The sequence below is a fragment of the Lipotes vexillifer genome, unplaced genomic scaffold (genome assembly GCF_000442215.2).
Source record: "Lipotes vexillifer unplaced genomic scaffold, Lipotes_vexillifer_v1.1 scaffold31, whole genome shotgun sequence".
Classification (NCBI taxonomy): domain Eukaryota; kingdom Metazoa; phylum Chordata; class Mammalia; order Artiodactyla; family Lipotidae; genus Lipotes; species Lipotes vexillifer.
This window is the reverse complement of record NW_006792454.1, coordinates 4088738-4107739: the sequence shown is the minus strand read 5'-3', so window position 1 is coordinate 4107739 and position 19002 is coordinate 4088738.

Below are 19002 nucleotides of genomic sequence, written 5' to 3'. Positions count from 1 at the left end.
TTTGCAAAAGACATAAACCTATACATTCAAGAGGCTCAGTAAACCCAAACAAGATAAAGCCAAAGAAATGCACACCCAGACATGCATAATCAAATTGCTAGAGTCTACAGGAAAAAAAAAAAACAAAAACAAATCCCCAAAAGAAAAAAAATGAGAAAAATGATACATTACTTATAGGGGGAACAATTGGAATGACTGTGTTTTTTCATCAGAAACCAAGAAAGCCAGAAGGAAGTGGAACAACATTTTATAAGTGCTGAAGGAAAAGACCTTTCAACCCTGAATTCTAAATCCTGGAAAAATATTCTTCAGGAATGAATGTGAATTAAAGACATTCTCAGATGAAGGATGTCTCAATCTCCTCCCCCACCCCAGCATATATGTTCCAAAAGAACTGCTAAAGGAAATTCTTTATAAAGAGAGGAAATAATACCAAAAAGAAAGTTTGAACTTCAAGAAAGAAGGGAGAGCGACAGAAATTATAAATGTATGGGCAAATACAATAAATTATTTTTCTGTTAATTTTCTGATGGTTTGAAAGCAAAAAATATAGCATTGTCTGGTGTATGTATTGTCAATGTATGTAGGTGTAATACATAAGACGACTATGACATAAGGTTATACCACATATGATTCTATTTATATGACATTCTCTAGAAGACAAAACTGTAGAAGTAGAGGACAGCTAAGTGGTTACTAGGGCTTGGGGTGGGGGCAGAGCATGACTACAGAGAGATAGCAGGACGGAATTCTTGGAGTGATGGAACATCACTGTATCCTGTTTGCAGTGGTGGTAACAAATCTATATATGTCCTGAATTTTATAAAATACAGGGAGAAAGTCAATTTTACTGTATTTTAACTTTTTTCTTTTCTAAAAAGGAATTAGAGTTAGGTCCCCTGGTACTCTGATTTCAGAGAGTGAAATCTGCCTCCACCACCCTCTCACCCTCAGCTCTAAATGATACGTCCCTTACTCTTACTTGTTTGCCTTCACAGGAACATCCTTTAAAAAGGGCAGAGTCCTGGGCTTCCCTGGTGGCGCAGTGCTTGAGGGTCCGCCTGCCGATGCAGGAGACGCGGGTTCGTGCCCCGGTCCGGGAGGATCCCGCATGCCGCGGAGCGGCTGGGCCCGTGAGCCATGGCCGCTGAGCCTGCGCGTCCGGAGCCTGTGCTCCGCAAATGGGAGAGGCCACAACAGTGAGAGGCCCGCATAACGCAAGAAAAAAAAAAAAAAAAAAGGGCAGAGTCCTTCCCATCAAAATGATGAGGCTTAAAATAAAACCCTGTAGGGGAAACTCATTGACTTAAATTCACCTTCAGTTTTAAATATTCTTTAGCTTATTTACAGCAGTGTGTTTTGATTGAAGAGAGCCTGAAAAGGGAGGCACAGGACATTTTGACAGAAGGTGCCACCAGTGAATATTTAAAGGATCGGTCTGGAATTATCTAACAGCCTTCATATTGATAGACATATCTTGGAGAACGCTTCACATATTTGCAATGGAAAAGGACAGAGGCAGAATGTTTGTGATATTAACCGCCTGGAGCCCTTCCCTCTAGCACAGTCAGCAGCTCCTAATTCCTGACCATGGCACTAGAGTTCTTCAGTACCCTGCAGTTGCTGACTGGAAACTCTGAAGCCCCGACTACTCCCTCCAGATTGCTCCTCATGCACATACAGGCTGCAGTACCACTGGGCAACAAGGGTGTGGGTATGAAGGACATCTTAGACGTTACGTCTACATTGGAAAGTCCATGGACTAGCTGCTTCATCAAAGTAAGCAGCGAGTGGAGTACAGAAACCAGCAAGGGAGATTGGCAAGAATGGTAAGGAGAGAACCAGGCTTGTGGTAGGGAAGGTAGGGAACTTAGAACTGTCAAAAAGTAAGTGGTCAGCCATATGAAACACCCCAGAGAATTAGGTACGGTGAAAATTGGGAAGCATTCATTGGATTTGATGATTAGGAAAATTGTTAATACTTTGATGCAAACAGGGCATGTCCACGACATATGCGTCACAGTGCCTACCAAGTCCAGCTTTCCTTGCTAATAAACACTGCTCCACCCTAAGCACCAACACAAGAAAAACATGCTAGGTGGACTGCTGCAGGACAGTGGCCAGAGACTGACCAGACATGGGTGACTGACCCAAGAGCAGTCCATCTGTAGGCTGGTAGGTGACCTATGAGGAGGTCTGGTACAAAGCAAACATAATAATTAGCTATTTAAACCAGCTCTGTCCAGGATCTGGACTCTGATATATAGAGTAGATTGAGCAGTTGGATGTTAGAAGAAAACAGAGCCAGCATTAAAAGACAAAGAGAGAGAGAATAAGAGAGACAGACACAGGCTAGGAATGCTGAGAGAGAGAGAGATGGATAAAGAAGCAGGCCCCTACGGCTGCTCTGGACTGCAGGAGTACATGGATCAGGATGCGTGTGGGCTTCATTAGGAAGTTTGGTGGCAAAGGGAAGAAAGCTTGTGTTAGATTGCAAAGAAGGGTCAAGGGTAGCAGTGTGTGTGTGTGTGTGTGTGTGTGTGTGTGTGTGTGTGTGTGTGTGTTTAATTAGAGGAAAGACTCAATCATGAGGGAGGATGTGGGGAATGCTATTATGCTTACTCATTTAAGTCCTAACTCTCAACCTAGCCCTAGAGTCAGGGGAATTGTGCTTCTGCTACAAATACCCAAGGGGTACAGAAATGCCTAGAGATGACCACCTACCCAGCAGACATAGGAGCTACTGAAAATTCAAAGTGATCCGAGCAGGAGGAGGGAGGAGCACCATCTATGAATCTGAAATATGCACGAGGCTCCCTTCTAAGCACTTTACCTACCTTTCCTCATGTTTGCCCCCCACCACACCTGTAGAATAAACGTTATGCTACTTTATGGTTGAGAATTTGAGGCTTAAGGAAGTTAAGTAACAGAGACCATTGAAACTGTACTTTGAACTCAGACCTGTTTGTCTGAAGTCCTGCTCTTTCCACCTTTCATCCTTTCTCCTACTCATGAATCTTATACACTTATCAATTAACAAGCAAATTTTTGTTGAGTTCCTTTGGGTGTAGCTAAAAGTACAATAAAGAAGGTTTCCAGTATAGTCGAGAAATAAAAATACGTGTAACATGGTAAATTACAATTCATGGTAGGCCAGTTGGGGCCCAATCAGGAAAACAGAAACTTCACTAAGTATTTCAACAGAGATAATTCAATATGGGGAATCGGTTAAATGGGTGTTGGAAGCCTGAAAAAGGAAAAGGAGAATACTGAGGGAAAATAGATAATAGCTACAGGGAGTAGCTACTACCCCTAATGCTTAGGGCACAAAAGGAAGGAAGTGATTGGGTCATCAGAACCTTGAAGTTCAGAGGAGAGGCCTGTTGAACTGGGGCCTAGACTTCTGAGAAAGTAAAGGGCCTCTGGTAACTCAGGAATACAGACCAAGTGCCTCATGGAGCTGGGGCTCAGACCTGGGTAGGCGGGCTGCCTGGCAAGGGCTTTTATCTCAAGAGCTTGAAGAGGGGGAGCCTGAAGAACTGAAACTCAGATGTCTGAGGTGAGAGCATTGCTTGGCTACTGCTGGTACCTCTGAGGTTGTATGATGAAACTGGTTGTGGGTATAGGGAAGGAAGTTGGAGGTCAGAACCAACCTCTACTGCCTGGGGGCAACATTGACAGCAATAGCAGGCATGCAGGAAGAAGCAAGTCCATTTTCTCTCCCTCCTGCCTTCTAATCTCTCTGGAATTACCACTATTGGCAACGTGTAACAGGAAGCCAATTGGCAAAGGAGAAATGGAGGTGGCAGAGTTCCAGCCTTGGCATCCCAGAGCAGAATCTAAAGGAGTGTGTTTAGACCTGAAAGACTATAGCACATGAAGCAACATATACTAATTGCCAAACAAGGTGTAGAAGGCCAGAATGGAGGGCGGAAGCCATCCCAGAGGCTGTGGTGGTTGAGGGCGGCGAAGAGATGGGACTAGGGCCGAACTCTAAGTGTTGGCCGAGGGTGGATGAGGGACCTGAGGCAGAGCTACAGGAAAGCTTAAGGTATGTCTGGGGACAGATTAGAAGCAGGAGACCAAGATGGAAAAGTGGGCTTAGGGATATTTTTAAAACTTAAAATAAATAAGTAAATTCAGCATCACTTTTATGGAACTTGTTACCTGCAGAATGAGGAGTTTGGCATTTGTCTCTTTAAAATGAAAGGAAGAACCAAGCAGTGAAGAAGGCCCCTCCTAAGGATTCCCTTCATTTCATCACCAGCTCAGGGTCTAGGATATGGAAGTTACAGAAGTAGAGCAAGTTTTAGGAATCTGACTGTTGAAGTCTGAGAGATTATCCAGGCCAGTGATTTTCGTGTGTGTGTGTGTGTGTGTGTGTGTGTGTGTGTGTGTGCGTGTGCGTGTTTCTTATTGAAAGAACACTTTTTACAAACAAAAAGTTAGGTACAACCCCAAGGTATGAAACAAACAAGTAGAGGTTCTCTGGGAGTGTCAGAGCTTCCCCCATTTGGCCTCCACTTTTTCCCACTGCAGGGGACTTTGAGATAGGTCTTGAAAACTGGAACACAATTTGCCAACCAGTGATCTAAATGAACTCCTCCACTTTATAGATGAGGAAGTGAAGGTTCAGAAAGTTTACTGGTCACTCCACAAATTAGTGCTACCCTGTGATTACAACGCAGATCTTCTGACTTCCGGTCCAGGAGCATTTCCATTACAGCTGGAGTGGTCATACAATTTATTGCCTCAGCTAGGATATGTTTTAGAGTAAAGGAGGACAATTAAAATAATTGATAGGCATGAACCGATTCACAAAAATTGTAACCTGGGACTGTCCTGAGCAACCCAGAATATCTGGTCATCCTAACGAAACCTTACCGCATTTTTTATACTTTCTAACTCAAGATTACCCCAGTCCCTACCTAATAAAGCCCTTCCCACATTTATTTTTTGACATCCAGTACCTCTCAATCTAATGAGTGCACAGAATCCAAGACTGATCCGGGCCCCTCCCAGCCTTTCCTATCCAGTATCTTTTAGTGTAAATTGCCCTGATATTTTCCTACGCTTTCATTTGTACAGGGGTAACAGGGCCTTGGGCAACAACTACCTGGTGTTCAGAAGTTGAATTGAGGAAATGTTTGGGCTGGCCGAAAGCCTTACTGTATCAATCAGGTTTTTAACTGAAAGCAACAGAGAATGATTGACTTATATTTATACAGAAAAGATGTATCAGACACTACTGGGTGGCTCACAGAATTGCTAAGAAGACTGGATCACTAAACCCATGAAGCCAACAGGAACAAGAGAGGCTAAAAATAAGCAAACAACCAAAATCATATCACAGAACTAGTCCAGTGAGGACCTGGAAGATGTCACCAGCCCTGGCTGTTGGATACTACAGCTGGCATCGCTGCCCTTTAGACCCAGAATGACTTCTCCATTGACCCTGCTGCTTTTCATAGCCAGCTCTCAATTCAGAGAGTCCAGGTGGGTTAATCTGATTAGCCAATCCTAGGCCATCCCTGTTAGTCTAGTCTTTTCAAGCTCTTAAAGTGGAAAGGAAGGTTCTGTCTACAATACTACATTTTTGTTCCCAAATGTTTGCTGCCCCTCCCTAGGGGGAGTATTATACTTTCCTGTCTCTTTGACATCTGGCTTGACCATGTTGCTTGTTTTGGCCATTAAAATTATAAGCAGAAATGATATGGATAACTTCCAAGTGGAAGCATTAAGAGCCAGTGTGTACTTTCAAGACCAGCCAAGACGGCAGCGTAGAAAGACCCTGTCCTCTCACAAGAACACCCAAATCACAACTATTTGCAGATGAAAAAGACTAGAACCTATCAGAAAATATCTTCTACAACTGAAGACACAAAGAGGGAACGATGAGATGGATAGGAAGGACAAATGTGCCATATAATCAAGTCCCATACCCCCCAGGTGGGTGACCCTCAAACTGGAGAATAATTATATTGCAGAGGTTCTCCCACAGGAGTAAGGGTTCTGAACCCCATGTCAGGCTCCCCAAGACAGGGGTCCTGCACTGGGAAGATGAGTCTCCATAGCATTTGGGTTTGAAGGCCAGCAGGGCTTAATTTCAGGAGTCCCAAACGACTGGAAGAAATAGACTTCACTCTTACAGGGCATACACAAAATCTCAAATGCTCTGGGACCCTAGACAAGAGCAGTAATCTGATAGAAGCCTGGGCCAGACCTACCTGCTGGTCTCAGAGATTCCCCCAGAGAGGCAAGGGTCAGCTGTGGCTTACCCTGAGGACAAAGACACTGGTGCAACCGTTATTGGGAGCTTCCTCTACCACATGGATACCGGTGCTGACAGCACCATTATAAGATTCTCCCTCTAGCTCATTAGCACCAAGACCCGGCCCCACCCAACAGCCTGTAGGCATCAGTGCTGATAGCCTCAGGTCAAACAACTAACTGGGTGGGGACGAAGTCCCACCCATCAGCAGACAGCTTGCCAAAAGATTTCCTGAGCCCACAGTTGACTATAGACGTGCCTCTAGACACAGCTCCACCCACCAGTGGGCAAGTACTTGTCCTGCCCTCCGGGAAGGCTCCATTAGCCTCTGGACCAGCCTCACTCACCAGGGGGCAGACACCAGAAAACCGCAAACCCACAGCCTGCAGACCCAACCTGCCCACAGGAGGCCAGACCCTACTCTGGGATCAGCTGGGCCCCAGCCCTACCCACTATCAGGTCAAACAAGCTTCAAGACGCCATGGACCCCATACCCAACTGTGTCAGGCATCTTCCCCCCTGCCCCCTGGAGAGCTGACACAAGCTCTAGGGTCCCTGGGCCCTGCAGCCAGATTCCAGGATCTGGCTCTGCCTGCCAGTAATCTAGCACTAACCCTAGGACCTGGCTTCACCCACCAGTGGGCAGGCAACAGCCCTGGAGTCTTCTGACTCTGCCCACCAGTGAGCCAGCATTAGCCCCAGAGCCCTCGGGGGTTCTGCAGTCAGATGCCTTGTGACCAGGCCCCACCAACAAGCAGCTGGAAGCCTCTGCACAATGCAGGGTCTGACAACCAACTAGACTAGGGGCCAGTGAAGCTACCAGACTGCCCACACAGTCATCCTGCCACAACTGAAAGACCCACACATCCCTCATAGGGGGAACCACTTTAGCATATAGCTTGGGTGACAACAGGGGAGTGCACTGCTGAGATGCACAGAATGTCTCCTACAGAAGGCCATTTCTCCAAGGGTGGGAAAGGTAACCAACCTACCAGATACATAAAATTACAAACAGTGACTTAAGCAAAATGAGATGGCAGAGGAACATGTTTCAGATAAAGGAAAATGATAAAACCCCAGAAGAAGAGCTAAGTGAGGTGGAGATAGGCAATCTACCTGAGAAAGAGCTCAAGGTAATGATCCTAAAGATAATCAAAGAACTTGGGAGAAGAATGGATGCACAGAGCGAGAAGGTAGAAGTTTATAATAAAGAGTTAGAAAATAAAAATAACTTCGAGACAGAGATGAAGAATGCAGTAAGTGAAATGAAAAATACACTAGAAGGAATCAATAGTATACTAAATGATACAGATGAAAAGATCAGTGATCTTGAAGACAGAATAGTGGAAATTACTGCCGCTGAACAGAAAAAAGAGAAAAGAATGAAAAGAAATGAAGACAGTTTAAGAGACCACTGGGACAACAAGTGCACTAATATTTGCATTATACAAGTCCCAAAAGGAGAAGAGAAAGAGAAAAGGCCTGAGAAAATATTTAAAGGCATAATAGCTGAAAACTTCCCTGACTGGGAAAGGAAACAGTCACTGAAGTCCAGGAAGCACAGAGAGTCCCATACAGGATTAACCTAAGGAGGAACACATCAAGACACATTCTAACTAAAATGACAAAAATTAAAGATAAAGAGAAAATATTAAAAGCAGCAAGGGAAAAACAGCAAATAGCATACAGGGGACTTCCCATAAAGCTATCAGCTGATTTTTCAGCAGAAATTCTGCAGGCCAGAAATGAGTGGCACAATATATTTAAAGTGATGAAATGAAAAAGCCTACAACCAGGAATACTCTACACAGCAAGGCTCTCATTCAGATTTGATGGAGAAATCAAAAGCTTTGTAGGTAAGCAAAAGCTAAAAGAATTCAGCGTCACCAAATCAGCTTTACAACCAATCCTAAAGGAACTTCTCTAAGTGGAAAAGAAAAGGCCACAATGAGAAACAAGAAAATTACAAAATGAAAAAGCTCACCAGTAAAGGCAAACATACAGTAAAGGTAGGAAATCATCAACACACAAAGCTAGTAGGGAGGTTAAAAGACAAAAGTAGTAAAATCATCGGTAAGCACAATAAGCAGTTCAGGGATACTCAAAACAATTAAATGTAAAATATGATACCACAAAGAGTAATCGTGATTGGAGGAGAGTACAAATGCAGGGTTTTTAAAACAAATTTAAAATTAAGAGATTGGCAACTTTAAAAATTCACACACATATATATAGACTGCTACACAAACACCTCATGGTAACCGCAAACCAAAAACCTACAAGAGATACACACACAAAATAAAGGAATCCAAACATAACACTAAAGATAGACATCAAATTACAAGAGAAGAGAACAAAAGAAGGGGGGAAAAGACCAACAAAAACAAATCCAAAACAATGAACAAAAGGGCAATAAAAACATGCATATCAATAATTACCTTAAATGTAAGCAAATTAATGCTCCAACTAAAAGATATCGACTCACTGAATGGATACAAAAACAAGACCCATATATATGCTGCCAACAAGAGACTCACTTCAGATCTAGAGACACATATGGACTGAAAGTGAGGGGATGGAAAAAGGTATTCCATGCAAATGGAAATCAAAAGAAAGCTGAGTACCAATACAACTAAAAGATATCGACTCACTGAATGGATACAAAAACAAGACCCATATATATGCTGCCAACAAGAGACTCACTTCAGATCTAGAGACACATATGGACTGAAAGTGAGGGGATGGAAAAAGGTATTCCATGCAAATGGAAATCAAAAGAAAGCTGGAGTACCAATACTTATATCAGACAAAATAAACTTTAAAAGAAGGACAAGAGACAAAGAAGGACACTACATAATCATCAAGGGATCAATCAAAGAAGAAGATATAACAACTGTACATACGCATGTACCCAACATAAGAGCACATAAATATATAAGGCAAGAATTAAGAGATATAAAAGGAGAAACTGACAGTAATACAATAATAGTAGAGGACTTTAACACCCCACTTACACCAAGGGACAGATCAGCCAGGCAGAAAATCAATAAGGAAACACAGGCCTTCAATAACACATTAGACCAAATGTACTTAATTGATATTTAGAGAGCATTCCATCTGAAGGCAGCAGAATACACATTCTTTCCAAGTGCACATGGAACATTTTCCAGGATAGATCACGTGCTAGGCCACAAAACCAGCATCGGTAAATTTAAGAAAATTAAAATATCAAGCATCTTTTCCAACTACATGCTATGAAACTAGAAACCAACCACATGGAAAGAACTGCAAAAAAACACAAACATGTGGAGGCTAAACAACATGATACTAAACAACCAATGGATCACTGAAGAAATCAAAGAGGAATTAAAAAAATACCTACAGACAAATGAGAATGAAAACAGGATGATGTAAAACCTATGGGATTCAGCAAAAGCAGTTCTAAGAGGAAAGTTTATAGCAATACAGGCTTACATCAGGAAATAAGAAAAATCTCAAACAACCTAAACTTACATCTAAAGGAACAAGAAACAAAAAGTCAATAGAAGGAAAGAAATCATAAAGATGAGAGCAGAAATAAAACAGACAAAGAAAACAACAGAAAAGATCAATGAAACTAAAAGCTGGCTCTTTAAAAAGATTTAAAAAATTGATACACCTTTAGCCAGACTCATCAAGAAATAAAGGGACAGGGCCCAAATCAATAAAATCAAAAGTGAAAAAGAAGTTACAACCGACACCACAGAAATACAAAAGATCTTAAGAGACTATTATGAACAACATATACCAATAAGGTGGACAACCTAGAAGAAATGGACAAATACGTAGAAAGGTACAATCTCCGAAGACTGCACCAGAAAAGATAGAAAATATGAACAGATCAATTACCGGTAATGAAATTGAATCAGTAATTTAAAAACTCACAACAAACAGAAGTCCAGGACCAGATAGCTTCACAGGTGAATCCTACCAAACATTTAGATAAGAGTTAACACCTACCCTTCTGAAACTATTCCAAAAATTGCAGAGGAAGGAACACTTCTGATCTCATTCTATGAGACCAGAATAACCCTGATAACAAAACCAAAGATATCACAAAAAAAGAAAATTACAGGCCAATATCACTGATGAACAGAGATATAAAAATCCTCAACAAGGGCCTCCCTGGTGGCGCAGTGGTTGAGAGTCCGCCTGCCGGTGCAGGGGATACGGGTTCGTGCCCCGGTCCGGGAGGATCCCACGTGCCGCAGAGCGGCTGGGCCCGTGGGCCATGGGCGCTGAGCTTGCGCGTCCGGCAACGGGAAAAGGCCACGACAGTGAGAGGCCCACATATCGCAAAAAAAAAAAAAAAAAAAAATCCTCAACAAAATATAAGCAAATCAAATCCAACAATATATTAAAAAGTCATACACCATAATCAAGTGGGATTTATCCCGAGGATGCAAGGAGTTTTTGCTATATGCAAATCAATCAATGTGATACACCACATTAACAAACTGAAGAATAAAAACCATATGATCACTTCAATAGATGAAGAAAAACTTTTTACAAATTGCAACATCCATTTATGATAAAAACTCTCCAGAAAGTTGTCACCGAGGAAGCATACCTCAGCATAATAAAGGCCATACAAGACAAACCCACCCCTAACATCACACTCAACAGTGAAAAGCTGAAAGCATTTCCTCTAAGATCAAGAACAAGACAAAGATGACCACTCTCAATACTTTTATTCAACACAGTATTGTAAGTCATAGCCAGAGCAATCAGACAAGAAAAAGAAGTAAAAGGAATCCAAATTGGAAAAGAAGAAGTAAAAGTGTCAGTACTCACAGATGACATGATAGTAAACATAGAAAATCCTAAAGACACCACCAGAGAACTACTATAGCTAATCAATGAATTCTGTAAAGTTACAGAACACAAAATAAATATAGAGAAATCTGTTGTATTTCTATACACTAACAATGAACTAGCAGGTAGAGAAATTAACAATTTCATTTACCATCACATCAAAAAAGAAAAAAGTACCTAGGAATAAATCTACCTAAGTAGGTAACAGACCTGTACTTGGAAAACTATAAGATACTAACGAAAGAAATTTAAGATGACACAAACAGACGAAAAGAAAGAACATGTTCTTGGATTGGAAGAATTACTTTTGTTAAAATGAACATACTACCCAAGGCAATATACAGATTCAGTGCAATCGCTATCAAATTACCAATGGCATTTTTCACAGAACTAGAACCAATAATTTCTAAATTTGTATGGAAACAGGAAAGACACTGAATACCCAAAACAATCTTGAGAAAGAAGGGAGCTAAAGGAATCATGCTCCCTGACTTCAGACTATACTACAAAGCAACAGTAATGAAACAGCATGGTACTGGCACAAAAACAGACACAGATCAATGGAACTGAATACAGAGCCCAGAAATAAACCCACACACGACTACGGTCAACTAATCTATGACAAAGGCAACAATATACAGTGGAGAAAAGACAGTCTCTTCAGTAAGTAGGTAGTGCTGGGAAAACTAGACAGCTACATGTAAAAGAATGAAATTAGAACATTCTCTAACACCACATACAAAAATAAACTAAAAATGGAATAAAGACCTAAACGTAAGACCAGAAACCATAAAACTCACAGAGGAAAACATAGGCAGAACACTCTTTGCCATAAATTGTAGCAATATTTCTTTTGATCTGTCTCCTAAAGCAAAGGAAATAAAAGCAAAAATAAGCAAATTGGACCTAATCAAACTTAAAAGGTTTTCTGCAGTAAATGAAACCACTGACAAAATGAAAAGATAACCTACTGAATGTGAGAAAATATTTGCAATTTATATGACTGATAAGGGTTAATATCCAAAATATATAACTAGCTCAAACAATTCAACATCAGTAAAACCACAAACAACCTGATTAAAAAATGGTCAGAAGGGGCTTCCCTGGTGGCGCAGTGGTTGAGAGTCTGCCTGCCGATGCAGGGGACACGGGTTTGTGCCCCGGTCCGGGGAGGTCCCACATGCCGCGGAGTGGCTGGGCCCATGAGCCATGGCCGCTGAGCCTGCGCATCTGGAGCCCGTGCTCCACAACGGGAGAACGTTAACCAAAAAAAAAAAAAAAAAAAAAAAAAAAAAATTGGTCAGAAGACCCGAACAAACATTTTTCCAAAGAGGAAATGCAGATGGCCAACGGGCACATGAAAAGATGCTCAACATCACTAATGATCAGGGAAAAGCAAATCAAAACCACAATGAGATATCACCTCACACCTGTCAGGATGGCTATCACCAAAAAGAACACAAAGAACAAATGATGAGGAGGATGTGGATAAAAGGGAACACTCATCCAGATAAAATGGCAAAGTAGAAGGACTTGAGCTCACCCTCCTCATGAAAACACCAAAATCACAACTAACTGCTGAATAACCATTGGCAAAAAGACTAGAACCTACCAAAAAAGACGTTTTACATCCAAAGACAAAGCAAAAGCCACAATGACACGGTAAGAGGGGTGCTTACCTGCCCCTTTCCCATACCTGCCAGGCGGGCAACCCACAAACTGGAAAATAATAATATAGCAGATGTTCTCCCACAGGAGTGAGAGTTCTGAGCCCCACGTAAGTCTCCCCAGCCTGAGGATCTGGCATTGGGATGAGCAGCCCCCAGAGCATTTAGCTGTGAAGGCCAGCAGGAGTTTAGTGTAGGAGTTCCACAGGACTGGGGGAAACAGACACCACTCTTGGAGGGCGCACACAAGGTTTCACATTCACTGGGACCCAGCACAAAGCAGTGACTCCATAGGAGCGTGGGCTAAACCTACTGGCAGGTCGTGGAGGGTCTCCTGGGGAGACGAAGGTCAACTGTGGCTCACTGTGGGGGCAAGGTCACTGGTGGCAGAGGCCCCAGGGAATACCGACCCTCATGAGCTCTCTCAGAGTTCACCATTTTGGCACAGAGACCTGGCCCCACTCACGAGCCTGCAGGCTCCATGCTGGGACACCTCAGGCCAAACAACCAGCAGGGTGGGAACACAGCCCTACCCATCAACAGACAGGCTGCTTAAAGTAGCACCGAGTTCACAGACACCTCTAAACATACCCCTTGACACAGCCTTGCCCACGAGAGGGACAAGACCCAACTCTACCCACCAGTGGGCAGGCACCAGTCCCTCCTACAAGGAAGCTTGCACAAGCCCCTGGACCAACCTCACCCACCAGGGGGCAGTCACCAGAAGCAAGAGGAACTATGTCCCTGCAGCCCGTGGAAAGGAGACCACAAACAAAGAAAGTCAGACAAAGTGAGACAGAAGAGAAATATGGTCCAGATGAAGGAACAAAATAAAAACCCAGAAGAACAACTAAGTGAAGTGGAGATAGGCAATGTACTTGAAAAAGAATTCAGAGTAATGATAGTAAAGATGATCCAAGATATTGGGGAAAGAATGGAGACACAGACTGAGAAGATACAAGAAATATTTAACAAAGAGCTAGAAAATTTAAAGAACAAACAGAGATGAACAATACAATAACTGGAATGAAAAATACACTAGAAGAAATGAATAGCAGCATAAATGAGACAGGAGAACAAATAAATGATCTGGAAGACAGGGTGATGGAAATCACTGCGATGGAACAGAATAAAGAAAAAAGAATGAAAAGAAATGAGGACAGTCTGAGAGACCTCTGGGACAACATTAAACACACAAACTTTCACATTACAGGGATTCCAGAAGGAGAAGAGAGAGAGAAAGGGCCTGAGAAAATATTTGAAGAGATTATTGTCGAAAAGTCCCCTAACATGGGAAGGGAAAGACTCACTCAAGTCCAAGAAGTGCAGAGAGTCCCACAGAGGATAAACCCAAGGAGGAACATGCCAAGAAACATATTAATCAAACTGACAATAATTAAAGACAATGAGAAGATATTAAAAGCAGCAATGGAAAAGCAACAAATAACATACAAGGAATCCCCATAAGGATATCAGCTGATTTTTCAGCAGAAATTCTGCAGGCTAGAAGGGAGTGGCAGAATATATTTATAGTGATGAAAAGGAAAAACCTACAACCAAGAATACTCTACCCAGCAAGGCTCTCATTCAGATTTGATGGAGAAATCAAAAGCTTTACAGGTAAGCAAAAGCTAAAAGAATTCAGCACCACTAAACCAACTTTACAACAAATGCTAAAGGAACTTCTCTAAGTGGAAAAGAAAAGGCCACAATTAGAAACAAGAAAATTATAAATATTGCATAACACAGGGAATATAGCCATTATTCTATAATAACTATAAATCGAGTATAACCTTTAAAAATTGTGAATCACGATATTGTACACCTATAACTTAAATAATATTGTACAGTAACTATACTTCAATTAAGAAAACAAGAACAGCAATATTCTAGATTGGAACTGCCACATCAACCTGGGTACAAGAAGTGAAGATGATGTAGAGCAGAGCCATAGCCAACCCATGATGGATATGCAGCATTAGCAGGAATTAAACCTTAAGCCATTATGATTTGGGGGAGTCATTTGTTATCATGGCATATTTAGCTTAATCTGACTGATACATGCTCTCACCAAGATTCAAGATTCATATGATGGAGAATTCCCAAACATAGAAACAGACGTTTGACCAAAAAAAAAAAAAAAAACACCCAAGAAACCAAAAAATTTTGAAAAAAGAAACCCAAAAAACAATGACAAGTAAATTTCACTTCAGTGTATAAAATTTATTCAGACATGTAATTTTTAAAGCATCACCTTCCTTCTTCAAGGTCTCACTTAACCATGCAGCTCTCCCAAGCACTAGCCTAAGGTTCTCATAATACTAGGAGTACAAAGTTTGCTTGAGTAGAACCCTTGGGACCAAATCAGCAAATTCTTCACAATCTCTGCTGTACGTATGTTAGAGAGATTATTTATATTGATCTTACCTTTTAAAAAAATCACTGAATGTTAAAATTGATCAGTGAAGTCTTCCACTGGGAGAGAACGGTTTTTGAAAAACATTCAGGCAGATTTAGACAATAAGAAGTTGTAAAGCAAGTATGTGTGTGTGTATGCATCAAATTAGTTTTCAGGTGATTTTATTTCTAGAAGATTAATTACATATTTTATTTTAACATATTTAATGAAAACAGGAATCTATTATTTCTCTAGTTATATAATCAAAATAGTTCTGGCTGTTTACAATAGAATTATTTTTCGTCTCCTAAGGAAATTAAGTTCAACACAATTTCCTTGCTTCACCCAAGGTTTTAAGGTTCCACTAGTTCATTCACATCTGCTCAGGATGTTGCAGTCCTAAGGACTCAGGGCACAGACTGAAAAGAATCCTTACTTTAAAAATCAGGTCAACCAGCAAATTCCAAAGCAAATTTACCTTAGAGGCTTTTCAGAAGAGTCTGGGCAGAACTTGGTGGTGATGCCAGGTGTTAGCTAACCCAAGGCATGGAGATAATTTTGGGATTCAGCTTCTTGTTATCTTGGACTGAGAGAAGCAATTTATGTCCTGAGAAGTCATCTAAAATGGTGTGGGATTTCTGTTTTAATTTTTAAAATTAATACCTGTTAATTCCATACACTTTATTTTCTTTACTCCTGAATCAATCCTGAATCTGGTTTTCCTGCCATTTTTCTCCTACCTGGTCAATCCACAAGTATCTTTTGAATACCTACAATGTGACCTTAGAGTGTGCATCAACTTAGGCTTCAAGGAATAATACAGCTATCTATTTCAGGGGTGAAAAAAAATATTACCTTAATCACTAGCATCAGAGTTCCTCTTAAGGATAAGCAAGGTTTTCTGTAGTACATAATTTTCCAAGCCTTTTTTCTCAAAAGAGAGTGCAGAGGGCATTTTCCCCTCTGGAATATACAGAAACAAGCAGACAGATGAACTACTCTGCTTAAGAAGTTAAAAGGAGAGGAAAAGGTGGGTGGGAGGTATTGGGCAATAGGTTGGCAGAAAGATGGTCAGTGAGAAATTTCCAGGGACAATTGTAGGTAAGGATGCCCAGTACCAACCAATACTAAGACTTAAAATATTGTTAAAATGGGGAGAAGGAATTCAAGATGGCAGAGTAGAAGGATATGGAGCTCACCTCTCCCCACAAACATATCAAAAGTCCATCTACATGTGGAACAATTCTCACAGAATACCAACTGAAAGCTGGCAGAAGATCTCCTATGGAACCAAAACCACAAGAAAGATCCCCATGTAACTGGGTAAAACGAAAGGGAAAAAAGGAAGGAATTGAGATGGGACCTGCACCCCTTGGAGGGAGCTGTGAAAGAGGAAAGGTTCCTTCAACCTGGGAACTTCCTTCACTGGCTCAGAGGTCTGCTGGAACATACAGGGAGCTGGAGTGGCTTAGAATTTGCTCAAGAAGAGGGTGTAGAAGCTGGCTTGCTGCCAGGCAGGGTAGAGAGGGGCCGGCACAGATGGTCGCTGCCGTGTCACCACATTTCCCAGCCCATGATGCACACTTGCTGGTGCATGAAGTGGCTGGGTGGTAAAACTCGGGCTTCACTGGACAGACCCAGTGAGAGGCCTTGGTTTGGTTGTGGGGAGACAGCCTCAAGGGCCTAGACTGTGATCTGGGCTGCCATGGTGGGTGCACACAGGATGGAAGCGTGGGTCTGCCCTAGTGGCCCCATTGTCAGCATGCTCATGGTGGGGTGCAGCTCTAGCCATGTTGGGCTTTGGGAGCACACCCTTGCTGGAGGCAAGACTGACATCTGAGCCTTATATGTGCAATCAAAAATAGGACACAAATGAACTTATTTACAAAACAGAAGTAGACTCACAGACACAGAAAACAAACTTGTGGTTATTAAAGGTGAGAGGGGGGAGGTATAAATTAGGAGTTTGAAATTAACAGATACACACTACTATATATAAAACAGATAAATAACAAGGGCCTACTGCATAGCACAAGGAACAATATTCACTATCTTTTAATAACCTATAATGGAAAAGAATCTGAAAAAGAATATATATGTACATATAACTGAATCACTTTGCTGTACTGCAGAAACTAACACAAAGTTGAAAACCAACTATACTTGAATTAAAAAAAAAAAAAGGGGAATTATGGCTGAAAACTTTCCAAACCTAAAGAAGGAAACAGACATTCAGGTACAGGAAGTAAGGATGGTCCCAAACAGGATGAACCCGAACAGACCCCCAACCAGACATATCACAAATAAAATGTCAACCATTAAAGACAAAGAGAGGATTCCATACGCAGCAAGCATAAAACAAAGAGTCAGTTACAAGGGAGCCCCATAAGGCTATCAGCTGATTTCTCTACAGAAACTTTGCAGGCCAGAAGGCAATGGCAAGATATATTCAAAGTCCTGAAAGGGAAAACCCTGCCTAGGTAGGATACTCTGCCTAGCAAGACTGTCATTTAGAATAGAATGAGAGATAAGAATTTCTCAGACAAGCAAAAAGTAAAAGAGTACAGCAATACTAAACCTAACGTAAAAGAAATATTGAAATGTATTCTCTAAATAGAAAAGAAGCAAGAATCTATAGGAAAGGGAAAATCACAATAGGAAAAGAAAATATATAGAAGGACTGAATATCACTTAAATAAGCCAGCACATAGATTAAAAAACAATCAAAAAATTTTGTGACAGTGATTATAAACACAATGAATAGCAAAAGGATAACCATGAAGATGTAAAATGTGGCAGGGGGGGCACGGCAGGAATAAGAAAATGTAGATACTTCAAAATGTTGTTTGAAGTTACATGATTATCAGTCTAAAGCAAGTAGATATAGCTATGGCTTAACATACTTGAAAACCAGGGCAATCACAGATCAAAAACAGGCAATAGAGTCACAAAAACCTAAAAAAAAGGAACTCAAGCATAATATAAAAGAAAACCATCAAACCACAAAAGGAAAAATAAAAAGACAGAAGGAACAAAGAAGAACTACAAAATCAACTGGAAAACAAGGTTTAAAATGGCAATAAATACATACTTAATGATAATCACTTTAAACATCAATGGACTAAAGGCTCTGATCGAAAGACACAGAGTGGCAGGCTGGATAATAAAACAAGAATCTACTGTATGCTGACTGCAACAGACCCACTTTAGGGTGAAAGACACACACAGATTCAGTGAGGGGATAGAAAGATATTTCATGCAAATGGAAATGACAGGAAAGTGGGTGTAGCAATACTCCTATCAGACAAAATAGACTTTAAAACCAAGGCCATAAGGAAAAAAATAGAAGGACACTCTATAATGATAAAGGGATCAATACATGAAGAGGATTTTTCGTTCATTAACATATATGCATCCAATATAGGAGCACCTAAATACATAAAGCAAATACTAACAGACAAAGGGAGAAACTGACAGAAATATAATAATAGTAGGAGACTTTAACACCTCACTAACATTAATGGACAGATCTTTTGGACAGAAAATCAGTAAGGCAATAGAGATCCTAAATAACACAATAGTTATTTACTTAATTCATTTCTTCCAGATATTACATCTAAAAAAACCAGAATACATATTCTTATCAAGTGCATATGAAACATGCTCAAGGACAGACCGCATATTAGGTCACAAAACAAGCCTTGACAAATCTGAGAGGATAGAAATTTTTTTTTTTTTTTTTTTTTTGGGGCGATACGCAGGCCTCTCACTGTTGTGGCCTCTCCCGTTGCGGAGCACAGGCTCCGGACGCG